Source organism: Hemiscyllium ocellatum, assembly GCF_020745735.1.
Source record: "Hemiscyllium ocellatum isolate sHemOce1 chromosome 40 unlocalized genomic scaffold, sHemOce1.pat.X.cur. SUPER_40_unloc_12, whole genome shotgun sequence".
Classification (NCBI taxonomy): domain Eukaryota; kingdom Metazoa; phylum Chordata; class Chondrichthyes; order Orectolobiformes; family Hemiscylliidae; genus Hemiscyllium; species Hemiscyllium ocellatum.
Genome location: NW_026867529.1, coordinates 167816 through 192810, shown reverse-complemented (window position 1 = coordinate 192810; position 24995 = coordinate 167816). Strand labels below are relative to the sequence as shown.

At 41.4% G+C, this 24995-nt stretch overlaps 1 pseudogene; it reads left to right on the top strand.

Moving 5' to 3' along the window:
* The first annotated feature begins 829 nt into the window (after nucleotides 1-829).
* On the top strand, nucleotides 830-23533 carry LOC132808821 (Ig heavy chain C region, membrane-bound form-like; annotated as a pseudogene).
* The last annotated feature ends 1462 nt before the right edge of the window (nucleotides 23534-24995 follow it).

The window sequence follows — 24995 nt, the reverse complement described above, 5'->3', positions numbered from 1 at the left end:
GGAGCAATTTGAAAAAAAAGATGCAAGGAGAGACATTCTGCAATGTAAGGAGGTGCTTCTAATCTCCGGGTCCAAGCTGTTTAGTGACATCCACTCACATTCCGAACATAATCACTTTAGACCTGCTCCATATTAGGTTGCCTAAATGGAATTTAGAAACGCAGATTAGAAATGGGATGTTATTTTGTAAAGTGAGAGAGACTTTGAGTGACAGCAAAAATAAAGTCACTCATTTTGTTGGTTAATAATATGATTAAAGTTCTTTTTAGCTTTATCTGCTTGTGGTGGAATGTAGAATTAAAGGGAGTTAACTTCTAATTGAATATTCTGAATATAATCACTTTGGACACGCTCTGTATTCAGTTGCCTAAATTGAATTTTGAAATGTTTAGTATGAATTACATGTTATTTTGTAGTGGGACAGAGACTGGCAGTGTCCTGGGAAATAAAAGCTCAATTGTTTTACTAGCTAGGAATACGTTTGAACTTTGATTTTAGTTTTATCTGCTTGTGAATGAATGTAGAAATAAAGGGAGCTAACTTTCGAATGAATTTTTTAAAAACAAAATACTTGCAACTATCATGTGAAACAGACCTGAAGCTACTCAATTTTACTTCCACCATTTAAAAAAAACACTCCCAAAGAAGCTATTCAGCAAAATAAATATCCCAAGATGTGTATATATCCATGTTTAAGCGTAACCTGGGAAATACATGAGCCCATGTGTTGGGGCTGTGCAAGCTGAGACCAGGATCCAGTCTCAGCCTCCAGCAGGAAACCAACAGGCGGAAGCTGTAAGCCTGCCCTTTCCGATGGCCATATAAATCCTAGGCACTGGACCGTAATTCAACACTCCGGGATCGGCTTTGTTTAGAAAGATCTTGACAGAACCGCTTCCCAGAAGTTATCAGAATGATTGTGTCGACAATTTTTCTCAGTTTATTACTGACTTTCTTATCATGTGAGTGTTTTTTTGTTCAAGTCTGTCTTTGTTACTGTTTCAATGTTAGTCTACCTCAGGAATGTAAAAGACTCAGGCATCATTTCATCTGCATTAATGCTCATGGTTTATTTCTTGTCTTTTTTAAAGGTGTCCACTCGGAGATTGTTTTGACCCAGCCAGAGGCAGAGACTGGCCGTCCCTCAGGCAGCCTGAAACTGACCTGTAAAACCAGCGGGTTCGATCTCAGCAGCCACAGCATGTACTGGGTCCGCCAGGTTCCCGGCCAGGGTCTGGAGTGGCTGCTGTACTACTATAGTTCATCCAGCAATAACTATGCACCAGCAATTAAGAATCGATTTACTGCGTCCAAAGACACTTCAAACAATATTTTCGCGTTGGACATGGGGAACCTGAAGATCGAAGACACCGCCATCTATTACTGTGCAAGAGACAGCGGGTCACAATGTTGTGCACAGCGACATCCTCATACAATAACCACTGACAAGGATTTATCTCAAATTGGTGATTTCTACCGTGGCAGGAGCGAGAAATAATGTGAGATGCAATTTAAACACAATCCAGTCGGGCTAGTTTGTACAAATGTATAATTATTTTCTACCTTCTTCGTGTTGATTGTCAAGTTAAATGCAGACCAAACCTGGAAAAGTATTCCAAGCTTTCAAAATACAATGAATAGTAAAAGCTGAAATAACGCACCAAATCATTTTTAGAGGAGTCTGAATCATTGCTTTCTAGGAAGTGAAGAAATTATCTGCATTTTACAGTTTACAGTCTGTCATAGTATTTGACACAACGTGTCTCACAGTGATATAGCTGGGGTATCTTGAGTACTGGGGCCAAGGGACCATGGTGACTGTGACTTCAGGTAAGAACTTTGAACTTTCTTAGTGACTTTTTAAAAACTTTCTATTCATGTGACTAATTTCTGAATTAAATGAAACTCAGATTCTGTGCTGAGTTTGGTTTGTTTCGGATTGATTTTTGTTCAGACTGATTATAGACTTCAGTTAAGGCTCAGCAAATAGTTAAAATGGTGGTGATGGAGTCAGCTGCTCGGTGTATCTCTTTTTTTTTGATCAGATGGACATTCTATGTGGCTGGGTTACTTGAAACACCTCATGTCTCTTAATCAGTCAGCTATAAATAATGTTTAATGTCAGTGACACCCTGACTGTGAGTTTTATTATCAACAACAAACCCTAAGAATTCAAAGATGTTCAAGATATTACCAAACATGACTAAAATATGCTAAAATATCATTATTCATTTCTTGAATATATGTTCTTCCCATGATTATATTATCTCATTTATTTTGTTAATTTTGTTGATGACAAGCAGGTTAGAAACTGTCATAAAGTTTCTTACGGTGCTATATTGCATTCTCTTGATTAGATTCTGAGTTTGTTTTACTTGATTCTGTTGAATTGAGTTGATTGGATTTTGGCTTTGTTTTAGTTGATTGGGTTGAACTGTGTTGATTGGATTCTGACTTTGTTTTTACTTGATTTTGTTGAATTGTGTTGATTGGCTTTTGAAATTGTTTTATTTGATTCTGTTGAATTGAATTGGTTGGATTCTGATGATGTTTCATTCAAATCTGTTGTTTTGAGTTGATTGGATTCTGATTTTATTTTCCTTGATTCTGTTGAATTGAGTTGATTGGATTCTTATTCAGTTTGTGAAATTGATCTGCGTTTTCATGCTTTCTGAATTGGTGTTTTCTTTCTGGTGAGGAGATTGACTCTCTGGAGTACTTTTCATTACCAATATTTGTGAAGTTCTTTTGTTTTTCATGAATCATTTCTGCATTTGTTAAACTTATATGACACATTTTTCTCTGCTTGATTGAAAATATTACATCCATTTGTAACGGTCTGAAAAACAACTTAAGGCAGAAACCCGGAAGTGTGAGAAATGAAAAAATACGAGTTTTTAATGCATTGACTTTAAAAAAAAACTCAGTTCTAATTGTAAACTAACTGAATTTTGTTTTGAGTAGCCTCATTCAAATTAAAATTTGGGACTAAAATCTGAAACTGCAGAATTGATCAGATTACATAATTGAAACTAACTTAAAATTATAATGTGGTAATATTTGTCCATTCAGTAATTTTGTTTTGACCATGAAGTGATTAATCAATATATGCCTTCAACCCCACTCTACTGTGCACTGCACAAGATTGTCATGATCAGGAAGGGTGTGCAGGTTGGAAATAATTTGAACTATTGCCAGAAACGTTACAGTTTTAAGTGTTAAGTCCCCTCACCAACAAGGTTGCTGTTATGACTTGTTATTTCTATTCAATTTAATCATTAGTTTGTTTGATTCTGAGCAGCTTTGTTAGACTTCAGTTTGTTTTTTTTGTGAGGTTACATCATGTTCTTGGTTCTGTTGAAAATGTTTGCAGAGCTAGTTCTGCTGCAAACACACCGTGTTGTGATCTGGTGATCGTTGATCTGTTGAGGAGGGACTGTGCTTGGGTAACATTAAATGTGTTATATTTGGGAAACTGTTTCTGGTTTCTACATTGTTTTTGCAATGTTAACACGGTTGGTGACAGTGAACTGCTCTTTCCTCATTCAATGCAATCAGCATGCGAGTTAAAATTTCATAAAGCCTATTATTAAGTGAAAGGCAAATCGCAAAGGTTTTAGAAATGAAGGGAAAACAGATACCTTCAGGCGCCATTTTTACTTAAAATAAATAATTAAGGATTAATCTTCACCGTTCTTCATCGGGCCATTTGGCCCAACAAGACCGCACCGACCCTCTGAAGAGTAACCCACCCAGACCCATTCCCCTACCCTATATTTACCCCTGACTAATGCACCTAACACTATGGACAATATAGCATGACCAGTTCACCTGACTTGCACATCTTTGGATTGTGGGAGGAAATCCACACAGACACAGGTGAGATTGTGTAAACTCCACATAGGCAGTCACCCGAGGCTGGAACCGAGCCTGGGTACCTGGATCTGTGAGGCAGCAGTGCCACATTTACTTAGACATCCGTTAAAGTGGGCAACTCCAGACAGAAGCATGTTTTCAATTCACACCTTTTTAAACATTTTAGTTCATTAAAAGCAGTTAAAAAGAAAATAACCTTGCCCTAATTCCTTCAACAGAAATGCTTTCCACACTGGAATGCAGTATTGTTTATGCAGTGCATGCAAAATCTCCACAGTTCAAGGAACATTTTAAAAATATGTAAAAATAATTTAGAGAATAACCCATTTCCTCCAGATCTGTGCTTTAATTGGCGATATTTCCCACCTCAATAATTTTGTTAAATGCAATGACTTATTAAGTTTAGTAATTCAGTGGTTATTTATGTTCATTGTGAACACATTCTCGTTCACATTAATCCACTGGTTAGTTCTTCTGATGAATATTCACTTAGAGTGAATATATTTGACGTGAGGAGTTGAGCAATGTATCCTCTAGGATTAAGTCTGTTGTACAGTTTGTTTCAGTGCTATCTCTGACTAACTTGTCAACGGTCCTGACCATTTGTAAATTGTCCAGTTCGGATACCTGAATCTCAGACAGTTCAATTTCATCTCGCGCTTCAAAACCACTTTTATCTGCCAGAAATGCAATAGGTGCCTCAGAATTGAGAGCCCTGACTAAGTTGTTCCAATCAGAATGAACGTTTCAGGAACAAAAGGCAGATAGCAAGAGTTTTGAAATTGGTTGTTGGCAACAAGAGATATTTGAGCGAGGCAGAGGGAAATATGTTGCATATTTTCTTTGTGCCTCAGTTATGCAGGAGATGTTTCGTGGCACAATGTAGAATCAGAATTTTTTTTGCATCTTATTATTTGAAAACCTATTATCAGCTTTAAATGTCACTGGCAACGGTCATAGTACACTTCAAAACATTTTAAACTTTTTCAAACTCAGTAGACCGTCTGGTGCAGCAACATTCACAGGGGAAAGAGGAAGAGAGTTCGAGGGTGGAATCCAGTGACAGTGGCAATGCAATTCCGAGTTTTATTGCTCTGTAGTTCCCATAGAGTTTGAACAATTTGGAGCTGCTGTCAAAGTATTCTTGGATAAATGTTGAAATGTTACTTTCATTGTACAAACATTCTGGAACAATCCCTGATTGTTGGAAGGTGTTAATAACTAACATGGTTTATGTACTGTCAAAACAGGTGGGCTATGTTCTCCGTGATAGTGTCGAGCTCATTGTGTTCAGGTCTGTTGTGAAGTTATAGTAGGGTCCCTGATTCTGTGCCAGGTGGTCTGTGTTCACTTACAACCTGTTAGAGAGGTATGTAACACCATCTCTTATCAGGTTACTTCAATGCAAGAAAGCAGATTGAGATGTTTGGGTGTTTGTTGGAATTCCACTCACAGAGGCTAGTGAAATCTATTCAATCGCTGTCCTGACTTGTGTCTCTTAGATATTAAACAGAATTTTGGTGGTTAGCACTTTTTCCAGATCAATATTTGTTCACAAGCTTTTGGGCATCGCGAGATGGGGTTAATGGAGTAAGTGCTCAAAGAAATCCCAGCTTTTGACTTGCTGTTCTAACAATATCATTTATAACTAATCCCGAATGAATCATTTTCAAAGTATATTTGATGAGATTATGCTGAGGCTGTTTTACTTTATATTAAACCAGTGCTGTAGCTGAATTTGATAGTTCAGTACGGTGAGGGTTCTGCTGAATCCAACACTTGCAGCAGATGGTGATAGCTTTTCAGTTGGTCTTCCATTGCTGTCTCAGACCATCCAGTACCTCTGCTAAGAATTCTGTTTCCAACAGGAGTCAAGCCAACGTAATCACTGTTTATCTCAACGGGTGTGAGCTGTTGTGCCAAAAACATGAAAACAATTTGGTGAAGAGGGGGTCTTTGGATGCGAAAGGTTAACCTTGCCTTCTCTCCACAGGAGCTGCTAGACCTGCTGAGTTTCTTCAGAAGTTTCTGTCTTTATTTTGGTTTTCTAGCATTTAAAGTTTGTTGTTTCATTGAAAAAAGTTCTGTTCGATTAAACACGTTCTTCAGAGAAAAGACGCATTTGAACAAATTGCGAATGTTCAGAGATATTATTGAATTTGAGTGCCCTGATCTCGAGCTGTAGTTTCACAAGAAACTATTATGAAGTAACAACACACTGCAGAGTGCAGTGGCTGCTGTCATTGGGTGGAAGTTATTTTGATCATTCAAATTGAGAATGTCAATGATCCCGTTCAAAATAATCAACAAGTTTTTTTTAAAGCATGTGTGAAACAATTAATTTGTTGAAATATTTTAATAAAAAGTATTCACGGCCAGTGCTAGCTTAATGAATGACACAATGATAGGAAGGTAGGAACAAGAGGAGGGCACTCAGCCCCTCGAGCTGTTCCACCACTTACTTAGATCATGGTGCATCTGTGAGCTCAATCCACAGGTCTCCCTTGGCTAAAACTCTTTAACACCTTTATTTAACAAGCAAAGATTATCCCAGATTTACTGATTCGACTGCCCATAACAAAGGGAGACACCATTTCTGAAAGACATTCCTGTGAGTACTGTGACACAATGAGGCTGGAAATAATTGCTCATGAAAGTAAACTTTAAATCTCTGACAATTTCCAATTGAAACATCCCAATCATCATATTTCATTAATTTAACACTATACTTCCCTGGAATCAAGAAATATAATGTGTGATTGCCTTGATAAAAATGAGGAGAAAGTGAGGACTGCAGATGCTGGAGATCAGAGCTGAAAATGTGTTGCTGGAAAAGCGCAGCAGGTCAGGCAGCATCCAAGGAGCAGGAGAATTGACGTTTTGGGCATGAGCCCTTCTTCAGGAAGGGCTCCTTGGATACTGCCTGCTCCTTGGATGCTGCCTGACCTGCTGCGCTTTTCCAGCAACACATTTTCAGCAGTTGCTAAAAATGAGGGAAGCTTCATTCCTATTATATGATTAAGAAATAGCTCTGTTCATTCAGTGAAAACACAGTCAAATCACACAAAAAGAAGCCATGATTTGGAGGTGCCGGTGTTGGTCTGGGGTGTATAAAGTTAAAAATCACACAACAGCAGGTTATAGTCCAACAGGTTTAATTGGAAGCACACTAGCTTTCGGAGCAACGCTCCTTTATCAGGTGATAGTGGAGCGTCGCTTCCAATTAAACCTGTTGGACTATAACCTGGTGTTGTGTGACTTTTAAAAAAAGGAAACCATGTCATCTTGTGTAGACACACAAATGCCTCAAATAATTTTCAATTCTTCCAGTGGTTGTTTGAATCTCTAGACAGGTGTGGAAGTGTCAGACTTTTTATATCGCCTTGAGAAACCAGTTGTCATCAGTCTATTTGAATTGCTGAAGTTTGTGTGGTATTAGCACATTCACAGCGCTGTTAGGAAGTGAGTCCCATGGCTGTGATTGAGGAAAAGGAAACGGGCAGGGAAATAGTTGAGAGTCAAGTTGAAGTCTGATTTGGAGGAAAGCTTTACATGCATGTGTGCCCTTATCCTCAAGGATCACAAGTTTGGAACATGCTGCCGAAGGGACATGTCAGCATGCAAAATGGAAGCTGAAGAAGGCATCTCGGCCTCTCTAGAAGGCTATTCCATTCATGGGATCATCATTAATCTTGCTGCTCACCAGTCTTCCCAACACTCGATAACATTGAACCTGACTTCAACAAAAGAATGGTGAATGCTTTTGGAATTCTCCACCACAGAAATTCATAGATTCAAGACTCATCGATTCTTGAAAGCGTTGTCTCAAGTACCTAGTGTGTTGAAGGTGTTTGGCGCATGTACCTTCATTGGTCAGAGCACTGAGTGCAGGAGTTAGGGCTTCATGTTGTAACTGTCCAAAACATTGGAATGAACTGCCAGAGGAAGCGGGAAGTGCAGAGATCGGTCCCACATTGAGAAGACATTTGAACAGCTGCAGGAACTGGATCGGTCTGGATGGATATGGGCCAAAGGCAGGCAAGTGGAATGAGTTTAATTTGGGAACTCTGGTCAGCATGGCTGGGCTGGACCAAAGGAACTGTTTCTGTGCTGTACGACTTTATGTCTCACTGACTTTATGGTGGAGGAGGCTTAAAGTTGGAAGGTGGTGAGCAAGTGAGGGGCTAGATTGGGCATGTGGGAGAGTTTGGGATGGGAAGCTGGTTGGCTGGCTGCTGGGTAAGCTTGTGTGCACTCTGTCTGGCAAAAGGTGGCATCAAGGTAAATGGTAATGGTCACAGGATAATTTGGTTGAATTGTGCTTGGTAGGTGAGGGGTAGTTTGAGCTGAAATGCAGGAGGTCTGTCTTTGCCAGGCTGGTTTATGGAGAGGTGGGCAGGATGGCAGGCTGGTTAGTGTAGAGGTGGGCAGAGTGCCAGGATGTTTCAGGGGTGGAAGGTCACTGGAATGAAGTGACAGGTGGACGTGTTGTCAAAATGCAAAGCTCGAAGTCTGGCAAAATGGTAGGTTGTAAAGCACAGATGCCAGCGGAGCTAGGATGCAATGTGCACAGGTTGTCTTGGGTAAGATGAGAGATCAGTGATCAAGGGCTGAGGTCATGTCTTGGGTAGTGGGCTTTTGTCAGAGGTTGTGAAAATGATGGTGCCAGGTCCAGTCAGGGCCAGATTCGCTATGGGCCAGGTGCAGGATGGCAGGAGTGTAAATGACTGAAAGGGATTGAGATCATATGTCCATCTGGAATATAGAATATAGAACATTACAGTGCAGTACAGGTCCTTCAGCCCTCGATGTTGCGCTGACCTGTGGAACCAATCTGAAGCCTATCTATCCTACACTATTCCATTTTCATCCATATGTTTATCCAATGACCTTTTAAATGCCCTTAAAGTTGGCGAGTGTACTATTGTTGCAGGCAGTGCGTTCCATGGCCCTACTACTCTCTGAGTAAAGAAACAACCTCTGACATCTGTCATCTATGTCCTCTCCTGCTAGCCATCACTATTCAAGGAAAAAAACTTTCACTGTCCACCCTCTGTTTATCTTTTATGTCTCAATTAAGTCACCTCTCAACCTTCTTCTCTCAAACAAAAACAGCCTCAAGACCCTCATCCTTTCCTCATTAAACCTTCCCGCCATACCAAACAACATCCTGGTAAACCTCCTCTGAACTCTTCCAAAGCTTCCACATTCTCTCTATAATGTGGTGACCAGAACAGTACACAATACTCCAAGTGTAGCCACACCAGAGTTTTGTACAGCTGCAACCTAACCTCATGGTTCTGAAACTCAGTCCCTCTATCGATGAAAGCCAGCACAAAGTATGCCTTCTTAACAACTCTATCAAACTGGCTGGCAACCTTTAGGGATCTATGTACATGGGCACCGAGATCTCTCTGCTCAGCTACACTACCAATATGGATTGCCTTGGATGTGTTTTGTGTGATAGGGGTTGTGTGTTCCGGGCATGAATGGGTGTATAGCAGGGTAGGGTTTGTCAATGTGAGTGGAAATTTAGGTCTAGGCAGAGTAAGTGCAGTGGTTAGTCTGAGAGATGAGGTTTGGTGGTGAACTGCGTATCAGTTTGATAGTTATTAAAGTTAAAGATTACTTGTTCATTTCTCAAATCATATTTACGTAAATACTCAGCTGTAACTCTCCAAAGTCTCTGAACCTTAATGGTCCTCCATTTTTCAGAGGCCTCCAGAATTCAGATCATTGTAAATGAGATGTTTCAACTTCCAGCCAATTGGCCTGAGTTCAGCCGTGACAGCCATCCTCCCCGTCCCAGTGCTCAGCTCCTGCCTGTGCTGCTGCTGCTGCTGCTGCTGCTGCTGCAGTGACCTTCCTCCCAGAGAGAACATTCTGCCTTGCAGTGATAAGTGAGGAAGGCTCACTGGACCTGATTTCCAAGTATGGGGACGGCAAACACGAGGGGACACAACTTTAAAGTGAGGGGAGATAGGTATAAGACAGATGGCAGAGGTAGTTTCTTTACTCATTGAGTAGTAAGTGTATGGAATGCTTTACCTGCAACGGGCGTAGATTTGCCAAGTTTAAATACATTTAAGTTGTCATTGGACAGGCTTATGGATGTACATGGAATAGTGTAGGTGGGATGGGCTTCATATTAGTATGTCAGAGCAGCGCAACATCGAGGGCCAAAGGGCCTGTACTGCGCTGTACTGTTCTATGTTCTATGATTCACTCTGATTTCTCTCCGGGGGTACTGCCAGCTGTTGGGTATTTCCAGCAGCAGGGTACCTAGTGGGGCGGCATGCTGGTTCCGTGGTTAGCGCTGCTGCCTCACAGTGCTAGGGACTCGGGTTCCATTCCAGCCTTGGGTGACTGTCTGTGGAGTTGGCACTTCCTCCCCACATCTGTCTGCATTTTCTTCCACAGTCCAAAGATGTACAAGCTGGGGAAATTGCAAATGTTGTGTTCAGTGATTGGGAGGTTAGGTGCATTAGTCAGGGTTAACTGTAGCATAATAGGGTAGGGGAATGGGTCTGGATGTGTTTCTTTTCAGAGGGTGGGTGTGGACTTGTTGGGCCAAATGGCCTGTTTGTCTACACTGTAGAATTTCAATGAATCTGCATTTCCTTGGTTTGTATTTTGTGAAACTTCTCTGCTCTTCACAGCAATCCAATGAAAGTGTCAGTTGGTGAGATCTTCAAACAGTTCCTGGGGTGGGATCAGGATGTTCTTCTTCCTAAATGATATGGCAATGTTCAAGGTCGAGGGCATGTTCCTAAAGAGGGAACCAATGATCATGATCAGCAACTGGTAGGAAACAAAAATAAACTCCAGTTATGCTGTAGACTTCAGCGGGAGCATACTGGCAAACGGTTACAGCTGAGGATACATTTGAGTAACTGATAAGGTCAAATTAACAGAAACTAACATGCTCAATTGGTCATTCTATTGTAGAGACACCATCTCCCCCCACGCTTTATGGCCTGGTCTCCTCCTGTGAGGGGCACAACACCGATTCGACAATCTTTGGTTGTTTGGTGATGGACTATTCCCCTGACGTCACCAAGGTAACCTGGAAGAAAGGTGGGGAGCTAATCACGGATGGATTGAAGACTTACCCATCAGTGAGAAACAAGAAGGGAACCTACACCCTGAGCAGCCAGTTAACCCTGCCCGGGTCAGCGGTAGATTGCCCCAGCAAAATCTACTGTGAGGTTGAACACAGCGGGTCACACTCACACAAGAGCAAAGAAATGCCATGTGGTACGTATTGTGGGAACTGAGATAAACAGAGCATCTGGGATTAATATGAATAAGGCATTATTTATAACCATTTTCACAGAATCACCTTATACAGCACAGGAAAAAAGGCCCTTTGATCCATCCAGTTTACGCCTGTCAATAACAGCCACCTAACTATTCCAGTCCCATGTGCCAGCACATGATCCATTGCCTTGTGTGACTTGCCCTTGCAAGGATGCATCTCAATACTTCATACTTATTATGAGGGGCTCAGTTTCTACATGACTTATAGGTGCTGAGCTCCAGGCTAACACCACCCTCTGTTTGATTTTGTTTTCCCCTGAGATCCACTTGGAACCTCCTGGCCTTACCTTCACCCTGTGCCCCTGAGGCATTGATCTCTCCATCAAGGGGAAAGGTTTGATCCAGTTTACCCAGTCTATGCCTAAAATAATTCTAGACATCATGATAATCTTCTCCCTAACTCTCCTCTGCTCCAAGGAAAACCCCTGTCTATCTCATCTAGTTTCATAACTAAAACCCTCCAACCCAGGCAAGATCCTGGCAAATCTCATCAATACTGCCTTCAGTGTAATGTAATCACATTCCTTCGATAACATGCACACAACGCTTCAATATGGCCTAACCAGTGTTCTATTTAAGTTCCAGTATCATCTCCCTATTCTTCATTGTCAATGTCTAGGCTAATAAAAGCAAATATCCTCCCACCTTCTTAGTCTCTTTATCCAGACGACACAGTACTATAGGGGATCGGTGGGTACATGCACCAAAGATCCTCAGGCCTTTCCAGGGTTCCACCATTCAAAATGTCATACCTCACAGATTCTTCTGCCGAATTCCATCACCTTACATTTATCCAGAATAATTTCCATTTGCAACTTCTCTTCACATACAACCAACTCTTTTATATCCTCCTGCAATCTAAAGTCATAATGCTCATGACTTACCAACATGACAGTTTTCATTTCATCTGTGAATTCACTGGTTAATCCTCCTAAATTTGAGTCTCAATCATTGGTATGTCAGAGAAATAACATGGAAATCAACACCAATCCCTACAGAACACCAGGAGACATAGATTTCCAGTCACGCAGATACCCGATGACTATTATCCCCTGCTCCCATCACTCAGCCAGTTCGAGATCCAATCTGTCAAATTAACTCGGATCCCATTGGCTCTGATTATTGCTATCATCTGTACATCGAGTTATCTCTCTGAAAACTACTATCAAATTGTTACACATGACTTTCTCTCAATAAAACCGTGCTGAAAATTGTTGATTTATCTTCCAAATGAAGACTAATTTCACTTTTCAATAGTTTCCCTACCACTGTGACTAGCTTGACAGATCTGTGTTTTCATTATTTACCCCTTACTTTGTCCTGCGTAACAGTGCAACGTTGGCTGATCTACACTCACTTGGCACAACTGCTGTGGCCAGGCAGTAATTCTAAATTATTGTCAGCGACCCAACTATTTCATCCTTTGCATCGCTCAACCGCTTGGTATACTTTTCATCTGCCCTGGAAATATAACCACTTTTCATTCATCAAGACAACACAGAAGATCACATCATGTGTCCTAATTTCTGAAAGTACATCACAACACCCCTCCATGATTTCTGTCCCCACATTGTCCGTCTTACTAGTGAACACTGACACAACACATTCATTTTGACCACAACCTAATCCTCCGGCTCCACTCCAATAATAACACTTAATGGGCATTACTGTTTCCCGAATCATTCTTTTATTATGAATGAGCCTGTAACTTTTAAAAATATTTTCCTTTATTTTGACTGCTATTATTTTCTCATGGTCCCCTTTGCTCTTCTAATTCCTTTGTCTTTCAAACTCCCCCTTGCACGTTCTGTACTCCAGACTAATTTCTATTGTTTTGAGATTTCAGTATAGACCGGAAGCCTCCCTTGTTTCTCTTTATCTCACCCTCCATGCCCTTTGGTGTCCAGAGCCCGCTACATTCTTGGTCCCATTCAGTGGGTTCCTGGGAAATGTCCTCCCTGTGATTTTCCTATCTCTTTCTTAAATGTGTCACACTGCTCTGACTCAGATTTACCAATAAGTGTCAGCTTCCAATCCACTCTGGTTAAGTCATTACCTGATCTTACTAAAATTGTCCTTCCCCTTTTCAGAACTTTGGGACAATTTCTATTCCGTTGCAGTACAATCTGAAATCCAACTGATTTACGATCACTGTCTGCAAAGTGCACCACCATTGATGTTTTACCCACTGGGTCGACTTCATTTCCAAAAGTTAAGTCCAGGTTCACCCCTTTCTTGCAAGGTCTGGATTAAAATTCTCTGTATTAACACATACTTTGTTAAAATATTCTCCTGGGGGCATTTTCAGAATTGTGCTCCCTCTCAACTTTTGACACAATGAATATCCAAGCCTATTCTGAGGAAGTTAAAAACCTCTTTTCTCAATCCCCTATTTAATTTACATTTCTCTGAAATTTGCCCATGTATTTGCACTTGGTCTTTTGGACCTATAGTACGGTCTATCGTGTTCTCCCAGTAGTGATGTTTGCTGGATTTTGGTTTTGAGGTACTGTCCATTTGCCTTTGTTCGAGGAGGTATCCATTATTTCATTTCTATTTACAGCCTAAAATACTCTTGTCAGAATTGTGACAGAAGCAACATTCTGTGCCGCAAACCCCCGCCCCTATCCTTTTCCATCTTTCCCTGTCTCGCCTGAAGGCACTAAATCCTGGAATATTGAATAGCCACTCCTGCCCATCTCTCAATATGTCTCCGTGATAGCAACCGCATCATTTCCTCATTTATGGCGGTAATTCATCTGCCTTGTTCATCAGACTCTGTCATTAAAACGAATACCATCCAACGTTGCTATCTCCCTTCTGATGTTACCGGTCTACAGTTTCTATGCCTCCTTGACTCCCTTGCTGTGTCCTATAATTTTAGCCTTTCACATTGTCCTGATGATCTTTCTGTGTGGATCCCAGCTTCTCCAGCACTCTGCACAATTATGATTCTTGTATCCATTAACCACAAGAAACCTTGATATATGAGAACTGATTGTATTTGTTATGAAATTCATCAGATAATTTATGCGATGTGTTTCCTAAAGGTAGAGGTCCTCTCCCACCAACTCTTCTCCTAACTGTGAGCTCCAGTGAAGAAATCGCAAGCAGCAAGTTTGCAACCATTGTCTGTTCAATCATCGATTTCCATCCGAAGTCAATCTCCGTGAGTTGGTTGAAAAATGGCCGACTCTTGGATTCTGGCTTCTTCATGTCTCCCGTGTGTGAGGCGAACGGGAACTTCTCGGTGACGAGTCGGCTGATGGTCCCTTATGGTGAATGGTACAACAGCGCAGTCTATACCTGCCAGGTCACTCATGAAGACAACATTCAAAGTAAAAACATCACCGCACTCCAGGGTAAGAGACACATACTGAGAGAGCTACAAATCACTCTGAACTCTGATGTGAATCAAACACACTAATTTATCAGGCGTAGTAAACAGCAAGGTACAGCTTCTCGTTTCCCCACATGTCACGTATCTCATTTCGGTTTGAGTGTTACATTAGCATTGCTCATAATTCAACATTTTGGCAAGTCAGAAAAGCATGTTTCCTCTCTGTTGAAGATAGATATATAGACAGTGAGCTTTGTTAAATAGTTTGTTGCCTGACCTTGCTGGGAGAGGCATTCAGAGTGCTGAATCCTTGCCTGGTAGTGGCTTCAAGGATAAGTTTGGGGGTGGAGGGGAATATTGGAGAGATATCTAATTGAAACATAAAAAATACTGAGAGACTGAGGTCGAGTGAACGTGGAATAGACGTTTTGACTGGTAGGCGAGACTAGGACCTAAGGGCACAGTCTCAGGGTCAAAGGGGCACCGTTTAGAACTGAGATGGGGAGGAATTTCTTCAGCCAGAGGGTGATGAATCTGTGGAACTTGTTGCTGCAGAGGGCTGTGGAGACCAGGCCATTGTGTATATTCAAGCCAGAGATAGTTCGGCTCTTGTTTCGTGTGGGGAGAAGACAGTAGAATGGCTTTAGCCCGAAACGTCGGTTTTCCTGCTCGTCGGATGCTGCTTGACCTGCTGTGCTTTTCCAGCATCATTCTGACCTAAACTCTGGATTGGCCGAACAGCCTTATTCTGATCCTCTATCTTATGATGATGTGGTCTCAAAATGACGTGGTTAAAATATGCAGTGACCCTTACTTGAAAGTAAATCAGAATGCGTTCAATGCTTCATTCCCTGATCAGGAATGACCTGTTGGCCTTGGACATTGTACGACATCGATTTTTATCTGGTACTGAGCTCTTTAACTACATTTATGGGATCAGACCACAGACCAAGTGGGTATCACATTTGATGAACTGGGATAAACGTGGTCTCACTGAGCTTCTTTAAGATGCTCTCTGTAAGTAGTGGATGAGGGAGGAGAATAAATTCTGGTAAGAATGCTACAATAGGGATGAATGAACGAGGAACTCGAGACAGGCTGATTTAGCCTGGTTTGGGGTGGTGATGTTTACACAGTGGGTAGTGGATGTCTGTAATATTAGTGTACATTTCCATCACGTTTGTAGATTAATTTAAGACGTTTTTGTTTGTTTTTTTTCTCCCCTGCTCTATGAAGAAATTTAAAAAATGCAGCTTGGTAAATAAAGTGAAAGTACGGACCAGTCATGAACGAACTGAATGGAGGGGTAGACTTAAGGAGATGGGTGTCCTTCTCGATATCCAATGCTGTACTCAGTGCCTTGTTTTCAGATCTACTCCAAACGCAGCCCACGAGGAACAATGACATAAATTAGAGAATGACATCACACCAATAACGCAAAGTATTTTTGATCACGTTAAATATAATGAACAGAATTTCCATGGATATTCACCGCTCCTGTAACACTTTAGAACTCTGCAAAGAGAATAATTATTATTTATTATAATTTGTCCGAAATTTGGGCTGTGATTTAGCAGTCAGCGTGACCAGCAGCACTTACATCTAAGGGTTATGAACATGGAATTGAACTCATTATATTCAGATTACTCTTGTCACAAGTATCAATAGATGGTCTTAAGTGAGAGACAAACTCTGAAAGAAAGGTAATTCCATGGGTTACATAATGGTATCTTCGATGATTTTACTTTTTTCACAGGTGTCACTTGTTACAAAGCCAGTGTTCTTTAGGAATAATGACACAGGGTATGTCATAGGTAATCACAAATGCATTCACAAATCAAAATATATCAACAATAGTAAGCATCGTTTCAGCAATGGTTGGAGTTGCCATTTTGAAGGTGGTGTCTTCACCCTGTGAAGAAGTAATCTGAAGATTGGGTGTTTGTATCATAAAGGGGCATTTTTCATTGACTTTGATTTTTGTTTCATAGAAGATACCGAGTGCCACCCACACACCGTTAAAATCCTCCCACCGCCAGTAGAACAAGTCTTACTGGAGGCGACGGTGACGTTAACCTGCGTTGTGTCCAATCTTCCTTCTGGAGTCAACGTGACCTGGAAACAAGAAAAGAAGCCTCTGAAATCCGAGATTGCTGACCAGCCTGGACAGAATCCCGACAGCATGATCAGCAAATTAGACATTTCTACTGAAGCCTGGCTGAGTGGCGTTACTTTTGAATGTGTGGTGTACCATCAGAATCTACCGACTCCGCTGAGAGACTCCATCCACAAGGAGAAAGGTGAGCGGTGAGATTAAAACACAAAGCATCCCATGTGGAATCCAGATCCAGTTACATCAATGGCAGGCTTTGATTGGTAATGAACAAACACCGCTGGGAGCATTAATGATGCATCTGAAGGCAGGATAGCTAAGTAGCTGATTAAGAAAAAGATGGACCAAAGGATATTGTATTCTGATTAAGTCAGATAAGGTGGGAAGAAACCTGGGTTGTGATGTCACCATCAGCAATGACAGTTGGACAGAATGCCCTTGTTGTGGGCTGGAAACATGGAGGCAACTTTCACTTTACTTTTTTTACTGAACAGAATGTGTACCATACTGCTCCTTTAGAAAAGGAAAGTGAATAAATCCCAAATTTAAAATGACGTATTTTAATATTTAGTGTAATTGTGATATTGGTTCAGGATGCTTTTGGTTGATTTATATTTGTCTCAAATATTCTGCAGTGATTAATCCGCTGGAGCCATCAGTGTCGGTCCTCCTGCCACCAACAGAAGAAATCTCCGCTCAGAGGTTTCTCTCCCTCACCTGTTTAGTGAGAGGTTTCTCCCCCCGAGAGATCTTCGTCAAGTGGACAAACAATGACAAGCCGGTGAATCCCAGTAACTACAAGAACACCGAGGTGATGGCGGAGAGTGACAACACTTCCTTCTTCATCTACAGCCTGTTATCCATTACAGCGGAGGAGTGGGTCAGCGGTGCTTCTTACTCCTGTGTGGTGGGACATGAAGCGATTCCATTGAAGATATTCAACAGAACAGTCGATAAATCCAGCGGTAAACCGAGTTTCGTAAACATTTCACTTGCACTGATGGACACTGTTAATTCATGTCAATAAAAATCTCAAAGTTGCATTTAATAATTCAACAGAAGTAATAAAGTTTCTTTTCCCTCCAGTTGTGAGGTAAATACTGAATGAGTTGTTTCTCACTCTGACTTACATTACATCGGTGTAGTTAAAGTGGGTTATTAACAGGTCTAGGACAAGGGTCTTGTGCAGTTAATGTTCTCTGCTCAGATACACCCTGGGTCAGAGACAGAGTAAAGCTCACTCATTGCAGGATTCCACCAAGTACCTTATCCATCCTAAATCCCTCTGTGACAAAATCTGACACTGTCCATTTTATGTCAAGGGTAGAGCACGAGGTTTGAACTTGGTGTTCTTGATTCCCCTGATTGGACATTCTAACAAAATTCATGTCAGTTTTCAACTGCCACATTGCACCAATTGGAAATGTAAATTTAAGACACTTTAAAATTAAATTTGATTGGAACATACCAATCGTAAAGAGTGCAGAACAGTTTGAATGTAACCTTTGTTTCTGGGGAACTGCCAGGGATCTTGCGCCAGCGCATGAGTTGACAGAATGTATCTTCACTTTCACACCAAAGAGAATCGACAGATAAGTTGTCGTGGAGCAGAGGGGAGGGGAACGATGAATGGTCTGTCCTCTTGCTCCCTGTGCAGAGTTTTCATGGTTGATGTCCTCTGTAATGTAACCCCGTTACTAACAGGAACAGTCAGCTTCTTGCTTACTGTCCAAAGATTGAACATTTCCATGCAAAATAATACCTTTGAAACATGTTGGACACGCTTGGCTCTGTTAACAAATGATTAACATCGATTCCCATAATCCAAAACTGGTGTTTGCATTGTCCCGGTTTGAATTCCATAGTTTTGTCTCAGTTTTCTGGAGCACATGGGATCAATTAGAACATAGAACATAGAAAAATACAGCGCAGTACAGGCCCTTCGGCCCTCGATGTTGCGCCGACCAAAGTCTACCTAACCTACACTAGCCCAATAACCTCCATATGCTTATCCAATGCCCTCTTAAATGACCATAAAGAGGGACAGTTCTCCACTGCTACTGGCAGGGCATTCCATGAACTCACAACCCGCTGAGTAAAGAATCTACCCCTCACATCTGTCCTATACCTACCACCCCTTAATTTAAAACTGTCCCCTAGTAACAGCTGACTCCATTAACAGAAAAAGGTTCTCAGTGTCTACCCTATCTAAACCCCTAATCATCTTGTACACCTCTATAAATCTCCCCTAAACCTTCTTTTCTCCAATAAGAACAGCCCCGAGTGCCTCAGCCTTTCCTCATGATCTTCCTACCATGCCAGGCAACATCCTGGTAAACCTCCTCTGCACTCGTTCCAATGCCTCCACATCCTTCCTATAGTATGGCGACCAAAACTGCACACAATACTCCAGATGAGGCCGCACCAGAGTCTTATACAACTGCAACATGACCTCAGGACTCTGGAACTCAATTCCTCTTCCAATAAAGTCCAGTACACCATATGCCTTCTTCACAACTCTATTTACCTGGGTGGCAACTTTCAGAGATCTGTGTACATGGACACCAAGATCCCTCTGCTCATCCACACTACCAAGTCGCCTACCATTAGCCCAGTAATCCATCTTCTTGTTACTCCTACCAAAGTGAATTACTTCACACTTAGCTACATTGAACTCCATTTGCCACCTTTCTGCCCAGCTCTGCAACTTATCTATATCCCGCTGTAACCTGCCACATCCTTCTTCGCTGTCCACAACTCCACCGAATTTCGTGTCATCCGCAAACTTGCTCACCCAGCTTTCAAGCCCCTCCTCGAGATCATTTATAAAGATGACAAATATCAATGGTCCCAAAACAGATCCTTGTGGAACACCGCTAGTAACTGCACTCCAAAATGAACCTATTCCATCAACTACTACCCTCTGTCTCCTTCCAGCCAGCCAATTCCTAATCCAAACCTCTAATGCACCCTCAATGCCATACCTCTGTAGTTTTTGCTTTAGCCTACCATGGGATACTTTATTGAATGCCTTGCTAAAATCCATATACACCACATCTACCGCTTTACCCTCGTCCACCTCCTTAGTCACCTTCTCAAAGAACTCAATAAGGTTTGTGAGGCATGACCTTCCCTTCACAAAACCATGCTGACTATCCTTGATCACATTATTGCTATCCAGATGTTCATAAATCCTATCCCTTACAATTCTCTCTAAGACTTTGCCCACAACAGAAGTGAGACTCACTGGCCTATAGTTACTCGGGCTATCCCTACTCCCCTTCTTGAACAAGGGGACCACATTCGCTATCCTCCAGTCTTCTGGCACTATTCCCGTAGACAATGGTGACATAAAAATCAAGGCCAATGGCTCTGCTATCTCCTCCCGAGCTTCCCAGAGGATCCGAGGATAAATGCCATCAGGCCCAGGGGACTTATCTATTTTCATCCTTTCCAGTATTCCCCAGACTTCTTCCCTACATACCTCAAGGCCATCCATTCTAATCACTTGTGACTCACTATTCACATCAGCAATAGTGTCCTGTTCCTGAGTGAATACTGACGAAAAGTATTGATTTAGTGTCTCTCCAATCTCCTCCGCCTCCACGCACAACTTCCCACTACTATCCTTGACTGGACCGATACCTACCCTAGTCATCCTTTTATTCATGACATACCTATCGAAAGCCTTTGGGTTTTCCCTAATCCTACCAACTAAGGACTTTTCATGTCCCCTTCTCGCTGCTCTTAGCTCTCTCTTTAGATCCTTCCTGGCTACCTTATAACTCTCAATCGCCCCAACTGAACCTTCACGCCTCATCTTTACATAGGCCGCCCTCTTCCCTTTCACAAGGGATTCCAATTCCTTATTAAACCACAGCTCCCTCACAAGAACCTTTACTCCCTGCCTGACTGGTACATACTTATCAAGGACACCCAATAGCTGTTCCTTGAACAATCTCCACATATCATTTGTGTTCTTCTCTTGAAGCCTATTTTTCCAATCCACGCATCCTAAGTCATGCCTCACCGCATCATAATTTCCCTGCCCCCAGCTATAACTCTTGCCCTGCAGTGCACACTTATCCCTCTCCATCACTAACGTAAAAGTCACTGAGTTGTGGTCACTGTCCCCGAAGTGTTCACCTACGTCCAAGTCTAACACCTGGCCTGGTTCATTACCTAGAACCAAATCCAGTATGGCCTCACCTCTTGTTGGCCTGTCCACATATTGTGTCAGGAAACCCTCCTCCACACATTGGACAAACACCGACCCATCTAACGAACTCAAGCTATAGCTTTCCCCGTCAATCCCTGGGATGTTAAAGTCCCCCATAACAACCACCCTGCTACTTTCACTCTTCTCCTGAATCATCCTCGCAATACTTTCCTCTACTGTTATTCGAATACCTGATATCATTTTGTTTCACATACAGAACACAAGTAGACATTTTCTAATAAACATATTCAGAAATGTTATCTCTGGGGCAGTGGGGATTTGAACTCACGCCTTTTCTCTCAGAGACAGAAATTCTATCACTGCAACAGAAGAGTTGCTCATAAAACGCTTATCTCTCCACGATGATGGGAAATGTTTCCTACAACACCAAGGTCAAATCTAATTATGGGCAATCCATTAAAATTAGAACAATAAATTAGAATAATAAAAATTGCAGTCTGGTATAAGAACAGATACAGAGAGATGATCGCAAATACACACGTAATGACACATATATGGGCTCTCACCTAAAGACACATATTTATGTGCACACTCAAACGTGCATATAGATAAGATGTCACACACGCATACTCGCACAGAGCCACACATGCAAGTGGTACTTGAACACTCACCTAAGCTCATACAAAAACTCACATACACCGAAAGAAAATTATTTGCACAAATGAACAGGGGTACTCACACATAACCATGAGAAATATAGACACACGGTAACACACAAATGGGCATGAATACATATACATTCATACAGCACAATGCGTACAGACATACACGCATGAACACACAGATACAAATTCCGAAAAATGTCCTCCCACATGTCAACTCATACAGGCACGTAAGTGCACAGAGATAAATATTAATATTATTATTTCCCCATTTTCAGAATCACAAACATACAATGACAGAGGCAGCTTAATTAGTTATTTTTAAACCACATTGATCAGCATGTATACAATGTCACACGTACACACAAATTCAGAGTCTCACATGCAGACACACAAGTGCATAGATCAACCAATAGAGGGGCGTTTATTAAATAAGGATAATGGGCACAAGCATCAGCAAGCATCCACACACAGTAACACAAACAAGCTTCTCAGGAGATGGTTTGGGAAAGATTGCCACACAAGCAAACATCATCATATAAATATAAACATCCATCAAAACATAACATTGCATGCTAACATTTATTAAGCATAAACATTAAGGACCTGAAACAGACACATAAGCACACATTTTAGATAGCACTCATGAAAAGTGAACACTCACAAAGACATTACAAGATAAGCATAGGCAGCAACAAAATGGCATATTAGCATGATGATGCTTACACAATGTGAACAGACCAAAATTTCGGTGCACAACCACATGAGCACACCAGCAGTAAAGGAACAGGAATATGTTTATTCATGCACAGACTCCAACATGGGCAAGAGTGAAGTAAGAGACTCTCATAACCACATACACAAACATTAAAGGGAAACCAAACACACCAAGCAGTAGGTCAAATAAATTAAGGGACACATGTACAAAAACTTATTCCTCAATATACAGATCCTACAAACAAAAATGTGAAGCAATGTCCTGACTGTGATGTCACTTATATTCACGATTTGCCAAGCAATTGGTCACCAATACATAAAGGTGAGAATCACATTTGAACTTTTATTCAGTGATGGCCACAATTTTCAACTAAAGTGCTGTCACAGCCTATATTTAAAATATAATGATATAATTAAAATAATCATTCTAATAAGTATTCCTCAAATAATAGCATCCTGAAATAATAGATTAAAAGAAAAATAATTTAAAACGTTCTGACATGGACAATGAAGAAAGAACATGTGCAGTTCGTATTTGTAATTTCTTGCTGAGAGTCAATAATGCACTGATGGATACAGATAAGAGTCACACTTGAGAAATACCTGACTGCTTTATGAAGATGTAATGGTCTCTAATTACATGACTTGGATGCACATAGATCGATCTGGATCAATAAACGATCTAAATGCGTTCTCTCGGCTTTATATTCATAGATTCAATAAATCGCACTTGGATTGAAGACTATGAGGATGATAACAGCAACATCTGGACAACTGCTTCCACGTTCATCACCTTGTTCTTCCTGAGTATTTTCTACAGCGCTGCCGTCACTCTGGTGAAGGTGAGAATAATCACATCTTTCTCACGCCAAGCAGCCCAATCTGTTTTGTGAAATCTCTAAGTGTGCCATTGAATAAACATTAAATCTGAAAGTCCCTGATCATAAATATCTGCGTCATTGCTTTATCTTTCTTTTCCAGGTTAAGTGAATGAATTGTGGACCCCTTTGATTTTCCTGATCTGCTTATCAAGGTCTCTGAATTCCCAATCTACAATCTGTCCTGTTGCTGACTCTAACAGTGAGATCACTTCAGTTTATCAGTGTGTAACTGAGACAATTATTGATGGATTTTTGTTTTTACTTTGATATCTTTGAGATGGTTGTGGTTGGAAGAATTTGTAGCTTCCCTGTTGTTTGAAGCCCATTTGTTTTGTTTTTATTTGTTCCTTACTCAGAATGGTTGCCTACCCTTTCTGATCAGCCTTTGTATTCCCTTTCTTGTGACTGTTACTGATGTACAGAAAATTCCCACCTCACAGCGCATGTGTTCTCGTCTCAATGTGGCATCCAGCCATTATATTCACTTCTGTTAGCTTTTACATCAACTTTTTGGATGAAAATGCTTTCTGAAATGGTTAATAAATCTCGAATGAATATGCAGTAACCTTGAGTTTGCTTCATTCTTTCTTCAAGGCCAGTCAGTAATCATACATTTTTCCACATCCTACTCCTTTCCCAGCCAATACTTTCACTTGTTCTGTTTGGTTGTGTTTCATCCAGTCATTTAGTTTAATGTTGCGCTGCCATGCCGCCCACTAATGTAAATACATCTTTCACACGATATGCCTGATGGAACACTCCAGAGGCAGAATGATTAGAGAACATTTCCTCTTATGCACCAAGGGTCACGGCCTCGGGTCACGTAATGATACAAATTAGGAGATTTGCTCCACCAGAAGCCTATAAAAGGCAGGCAAAGGAGTTTGAAAGTTTACTCTACACCATCTAAACTACATGTACTCCCAATGTCCGGACAGCCTGGGTTAGTAATGCATAACTCACCACCTAAAACGCACAACGAAACATTCATCAGCCAAAAATGTCAACGCTCAGTCAGGTAGTCAGACAGCAACATGTGCACAATCCAAGGGCGGATTCTCAGAACTGGAGATTTTCTCACACATAAATCTCATGGAGCAGAATTCCTGGGATCTATTTGACACACCACACCTGTCAAATCCCAGGGAATGAGACTGGGATCTATCTGATACAGGGATATTACTGAACAGCAACCCTCAAAAATAATAAATCAGATGTCGATGTTGATCAGGCAAGGCAGAGCTCATGAGTCCCTGAAATATTCAGCCATTGGGATCTATATGACGCAAGACGGAATTGAGAACCAATCACAGCAACTGTTCACAGAGTCTGGAAACTATCAGCAGAGGAGAACATTCTCAATTTCTCAGAGTTGGTGAGGTGTATCATCCCGGGAACAGTGTTGTGAATCAGTCACGCACCCAATCTCATAACTTCGCATTTTGTCAAAAATGTGGCACCTGAAACTAGCTGCAATATTCCAGGTGAGACAAGAGACTGTTTGATTTCAGTGTAACATAATTGCTTTGTGTTTGTTCTCTGCGGTGTTATTGATGAAGTAGGGTTTATTTGCTCTTCTGTCCACGTGTCATGGTCCATTCCCTGATTTGTGCACATTCACACGGAGGATCCTCTGCTCCTTCACCCCCTTTGGGTTTACCCCCTTACTGTTGTATGTTCCCCTGAGGTCATCACAAAACAAAGAAGCACGTCACCCCTCCCTGAGATGGAGATCTAGCTGACACACCGATATTAATGAATAACAATCCTCAAAAATGATCAATCACAGGTTGATTTCGATCAGAGAAGGCAGAGATCAGAAGTTCTGGAAACCCTGCAGCTTTCCACGTCCTTTCCCACAACCCCTCTGTCAAACTTGATGCTCTATGCTGTTCTTCCAATATCC